Source organism: Puma concolor, chromosome B1 (genome assembly GCF_028749965.1).
Source record: "Puma concolor isolate L17-30 chromosome B1, mPumCon1.1.hap2, whole genome shotgun sequence".
In the NCBI taxonomy this organism is placed as follows: Eukaryota; Metazoa; Chordata; class Mammalia; order Carnivora; family Felidae; genus Puma; species Puma concolor.
In genome coordinates, this window is record NC_141670.1 from 11,348,129 (window position 1) to 11,354,128 (window position 6,000).

At 35.6% G+C, this 6,000-nt stretch overlaps 1 long non-coding RNA gene across 1 annotated transcript in view; it reads left to right on the plus strand.

Moving 5' to 3' along the window:
- LOC147581461 (uncharacterized) overlaps window positions 1–3,337 on the plus strand; it is a 46,437-nt gene extending 43,100 nt beyond the window's left edge. Inside the window, exon 3 of the long non-coding RNA XR_015249673.1 lies at window positions 3,231–3,337. This is a non-coding gene — a long non-coding RNA (uncharacterized LOC147581461). The remainder of the gene's footprint in view (window positions 1–3,230) is intronic.
- The last annotated feature ends 2,663 nt before the right edge of the window (window positions 3,338–6,000 follow it).

The window sequence follows — 6,000 nt, forward strand, 5'->3', positions numbered from 1 at the left end:
TTTGCTATGTGAGTAGACACCATCTCTATCTTTCAAGGCATTTTGCTATAAAGATATTCTTTGTTCACTTATTTATAAATATTTTCAATAAAAACTTTATTTAGTTAAGGTATACAACGTGATGACTGATGTTCATATACATAGTGAAATGATGACTACAGTTCAGCTAATTAACGTATCATCTCCTCACATAGTTACTGGTTGTTGTGTGTGATGAGTGCACCTGCAATCACCTCTCTTAGCATATTTCTAGTGTTCAATATAGTATTACGTATAGTCATCATGCTTGTACATTAGACCTCTAGATTTATTCATCCTCCATAACTGCCTTAGACCAACATCTCCCAATTTCCCTGACACCCTCAGCCCCTAGTAATTACTATTCTACTCTCTGCTTTTATGAGTTTGACTTTATATTTAGGTTTCCACATATAAGTGAGGTGATAACAGTACCTGTCTTTCTCTATCTGGCTTATTTCACTTAGCATAATAGACTCAATGCCCTCCCATGTTGTCACAAAAGGCAGGATTTCCTTTTTATTTATGGCTGAACAATATTCCAATGTGTATATCACAGCTTCTTTATTGATTTGTCCATTGACATACACTTAGACTGTTTCCATATTTGGCTATTATGAATAATGCTACAATGAACATGGGAATACAGGTAATTTTTTGATATCCTGATTTCATTTCCTTTGTTTATATGCCCAGAAGTAGGATTGCTGGATCGTATGGTACTTCTCTTGTCAGGTTATTGAGGAACCTCCATACTGTTTTCCATGGTGGCTGCACCAACTTACCTTTCCACAAAGAGTGCACAGGGTTCCTTTTTCTCCACATCCTGACCACTTGTTATCTCTTGCCTTTTAGATAATAATACTCTTAAGAAGTGAGAGGTGATATCTCTCTGGGTTTGATTTGTATTTTCCTGATGATCAGTGCTGTTGAGAAATTCTCCATGTGCTGTTGGCCATTTTTATACCCTCTTTGGAAAAATGTCTATTGATATACTTTTCCCACGTTTTAACCAGTTCATTTAGTTTCTTGACATTGATTTGTGTCAGTTCTTTATATATTTTGGATATTAACCTCTTATCAGACATATGGTTCACAAATGTTGTTACTTCCCATAGGTTGTCTCTTTATACAAATATTCTTAAAAATTAAGTGCAAAACTACAAAAACTATCCATGCCTCTTCTAATAGGAAGTACAGAAATAAAAGGCAAATGAAAAATTGTCTCTAGCACTCTAGAGCTGACATTACATCAGACTCTTCAATAGATAGTCATGCAACAAAAGAAACAAAAATGTGTAAGTCTAGTCCAACAGCAGACAATGTTCCCTTACAATCCCCAGACCACAAAATATGAGGAACATCGTAGGTCTGAACCCTACAGGTTAAACTCCTCTGCCCTTTTTCTTCATTTGTCCTTGGTTAAAGTAGGAAGATTGAGAGGGGGAAATTTTGTCTGGGAGCCAACAGAGGACAGCTAGGCCATGATCTTTCATCCTGAAGAGGAATAATTTCCAGGGAGCATTAACAATAATCAGACAGGATTCCCTACTTGATCATGCAAGAATATGGAAACAAGATATCTCAGTAATTACCTCTAAACAGAGGTGCCTGTGTGGCTCAGCCAGTGTGACATCCAACTGTTGATTTTGGCTCAGGTCATGATCTCACAGATTTGTGATTTCGAGCCCCACATCAGTCTCTGTGCTGACAGCATGAAGCCTGCTTGAGATTCTCCCTCTCTTTCTGCCCCTCCCCTGCCCTCATTCTCTCTGTCTCTCTCAAAATAAATTAAAAAAAAAGAAAATTATAAAAAATATATAGTAATCACATCTAAACAAGGTCAATATACAATCACATTAATAACCTAGTATCTCTTTCCTCCAGCTCATATAAGTTACTGCTGGCTTATTAACAATGATAACCCTAGCCAGGTGATATTCCTCCAGTCTTTTAATAAAATGTATTAAGACAACCAATCATTGAATTGTCCTAGTCAGTCAAGAGCTAATTGTTTTCCCAGACTTCCTCCAAAAACTTTAACATATTATGTAACAATAAATCACATAACAAACATCTCCCAACTCTCTCTTGCTCCGATATTCCATGGTTCCTCCAGTGTGTACTTTCCTTGCCAGCAATTTACTAAACGTAACTTTGTGTTTGTATTTGGGTGTTTTCTTGGTAAACATTGACTAGTGGCCTTCCAAATGCCAGCACTATCACCAAAGTTATAAAAACTAAACAGTATTAAATTTTGTATTTTAAAACTTTTCATTTTTAACATTTTTCCTCTCGGTGTCTATCTTCTTATGTATATCAAGTTATTTTACTGGGTTAAATCATCTGAAATTGTTCCTTTCTGTATGATTAAGTCATGAATTTACTATATAGTTGGATTCTTTAGTTTTACTTTGCTTTTAATTTGTAGGCATTGCTTTTGTTTAAAAAAAGTCATTAATGTGTTTAATTTTTTAATAAATTATTATGGTTCCCAAAACAAGTATAAGATAAATATATTCAGAAATATCTATCTTATAATTTTGTGCCCTCCATCCGGTTCTCTCCTTTACCCATATGTAAGAATTGGGGCATACTTAATGCACTTTTATTTTTAAATTTTTTTTAACGTTTATTTATTTTTGAGACAGAGAGAGACAGAGCATGAATGGGGGAGGGGCAGAGAGAGAGGGAGACACAGAATCGGAAGTAGGCTCCAGGCTCTGAGCCATCAGCCCAGAGCCCGACGCGGGGCTCGAACTCACGGACCGTGAGATTGTGACCTGAGCTGAAGTCGTACGTTTAACCGACTGAGCCACCCAGGCGCCCCTTAATGCACTTTTAAAACTCCATTTTGCATTTTTTCCTAACCCTCTGGTAGTTTCCTTCTGATACCATTAAGAGGTATTTTGTATTACTGTTTAGAACTTCATAGTACTCTACCTTGCTTACTATAGCGTATCATAGTTTATTTAACTAGTCCCCTAATTATGAACAAAGATTTTTCCCCTATGTGGGGCTATTACAATTAGTGCTGTAACAGAAAGAATGCATATCTCTTTATGTTGTTGCAGGTTAACCTTCAGAATCAAATAATACAAGTGGTATTAGTGAGCCAAAAGCGAAATGCATGTGATGTTTCGCTAACTATTTCTAAATTTTCTTCCATAGAAGTTATGCTATTTTAATAGGAATTTTACCATTTCATGCAGGAATTATACCACTGTGTCCAGCAATACTGCAGAAGAATACCTCCCTTCTCATGCCCTCACCAGCAAAGTTCTACATCAGGCTTTTGGACTGTTGACAATACGACAGGTAAAAATTGATGCTTTGTGGAGCTTTAATTTGACTTTTTCTTATTTTGCATGTGGTTGACATTTTTATAGGTAAAAGTGAAATTTTCATTCATTTATCTCTAATGGATCTGTCTATATATCTTCTTTATTTTCTGTTAGGTTTTATCCTTTTCCTCTGTATTTGAGACTATCTTTATATTCAGGACATTAACCTTTTTTTTCTGTTCTATAAATGACTTGTATTAATAGTAGTTTGGTATCACACATCTTTTATAAAATTGTATTTTACTATAACATATCTTTAGGCTTGAAGTATTTTATGGATTACCCTATATTGCTTCTCCACAACAAAATGCATGCATAAATTCTTATATATTTTTATGAGTAATTAGAAAATACTAACATGGTGTTTGGAAATGCAACTCATAGTGAGATGGTTGAGGGACTGTAACTCATTGTGCCTGAACCAAAAAACAAACAAAAAAAAAAAAAAGAAAGAAAGAAAAAAAGACTTCAGTGACCCTACTAGTTCTATCACTTTATTTCACATTTACATCTCTAGGAAAGTTATCATAATAAGATCCAAGATGTGTTTATATTCTAAACAATGGGTATAGGATAAATGTGAACTGAGAATGAAAAGGAGAACCCTCTAATACCTTGCTCGTATGTATGTTCTTAAGCAAAGGAACTTCAGAAAAACTATACATGGAAGTTGAGAATCTGACAAATAATTTCTCCAGAACTACTTGTGTCCACACCCCTTTTGGAATATGTCCATAAATTGCCAGATTATACACACTTCCCTCTGCAAATTGCTAACCTGGTTTTTCAGCTGATAAGGGATGTGTTCTTTAGAAGAATCTGAGAAGTTCAATGTGCCAGGGTATGAATAGTAAATGGAAGGATGCTTGAAAAAGGTGGATGATAAAAATGAGCTAGTTTGACATATAAGTAACTTGAATTTAAAATAAGATATGAGGGGTGCCTGGGTGGTGCAGTCGGTTAAGTGTCCGACTTCAGCCAGGTCACGATCTCGCGGTCTGGGAGTTCGAGCCCCGCGTCAGGCTCTGGGCTGACGGCTCAGAGCCTGGAGCCTGCTTCCGATTCTGTGTCTCCCTCTCTCTCTGCCCCTCCCCCGTTCATGCTCTGTCTCTCTCTGTCCCAAAAATAAATAAACGTTGAAAAAAAAATTTAAAAAAATAAATAAATAAATAAAATAAGATATGAGAAGGAATAGATCCAGGAATGCCGTTTAACCAAGTTAATATTAAAAAAGAATGAGAGAAAGAGGAAGAAATTACTCACCTAGGCAGAGCATGGTGGAAATGTTGTAAACCAAAGAGGAAGAGAAAGACTTAAAACCAGAGGTGTAAGGAGGTTGCCTACAAAGGAACTTCAATTAACCTAAGAGCTGAATTTTCAAGGGCAGGAAGAGAAGTAAAGGAAATTGTTGTATCTTTAATGTGCTGAAAGAAAACACATTTCAGTGTTGTAAGCAGTGAAATTAATCTTTCAAGAGCAAGAACAGAACAAGGACAGAAAAAACACAGAATGAAAACATTATCTGCAACCAAAAACAGATTTTTCCCAATTCAAATAGCCAACAAGAATTAACAAGGGGTAATTACTTACAAAATACGGTTGAGAATGGATTAAGAAACAATAATGAGCCTCAACATTAGACAATCTATAAAAGAAGAAAAAACAGCACAAACAAGACAAGTCAAAATGCTGCATTCAAGAGACATGCCTGAGACATAACATCAAAAATCTTAAATAAATTCTAATAACATTACACTAGATATGTATTAATTAAATTAATACTGATACATAATTATTCACAACAAACAAAATAGAAATGAAAGCAAAAGTATTAGCATTGTGTGGACCACTACCATAAAATACAAAAATTCAAAAAATCCCGGAAGATATATGAATGTAATATATCAGTATGATAAAGAAAATGATCCTGTCACAAACACATACCTAGAGAGATCACGTTCATTTGAAATGTAAAATACTCTTCTAGTTCATAGATCACAAGAAAATTATAATTCAAAATGAAATGAGTTAGAATTTAACAGTAAGGAGGGGAACCTGGGTGGCTCAGTCAATTTAAATGTCCAGCTTCGGCTTAGGTCATGATCTTGTGTTTCATGAGTTCAAGCCCTGCGTTGGGCTCTGTAAGGACAGCTCAAAGCCTGGAGCCTACTTCAGATTCTGTGTCTCCCTCTCTCTCTCTGCCCATCCCTGACTCATGCTCTGTCTCTCTCAGTCTCTCAAAAATAAAGAATATTAAAAAAAAAAAAATAAAGAAAAAGAATTTAACAATAAGGAATGTGCTACCAATTAAAGCTTGTAGAAATCTTTATCAGAATGTCATATTGGGTTTTTTTGAAGTTTTTATTCAAATTCCAGTTAGTTAACATACAGCGTAAGATTAGTTTCAGGTGTACAATATAGTGATTCAACACTTCCATATATCACCCTGTGTTTGTAAGTGCCTTCCTGAGTCACCATGACCTATTTTCCCCGTCCCTATAGCCATCTTCCCTCTGATAACTGTCAGTTTGTTCTCTATAGTTAAGAGTCTGTTTTGGGGCACCTAGGTGGCTCAGTTGGTTAAGTGTCCGACTTTGACTCCAGTCATGATCTCGCGATTCATGAGTTTGAGCCCCAA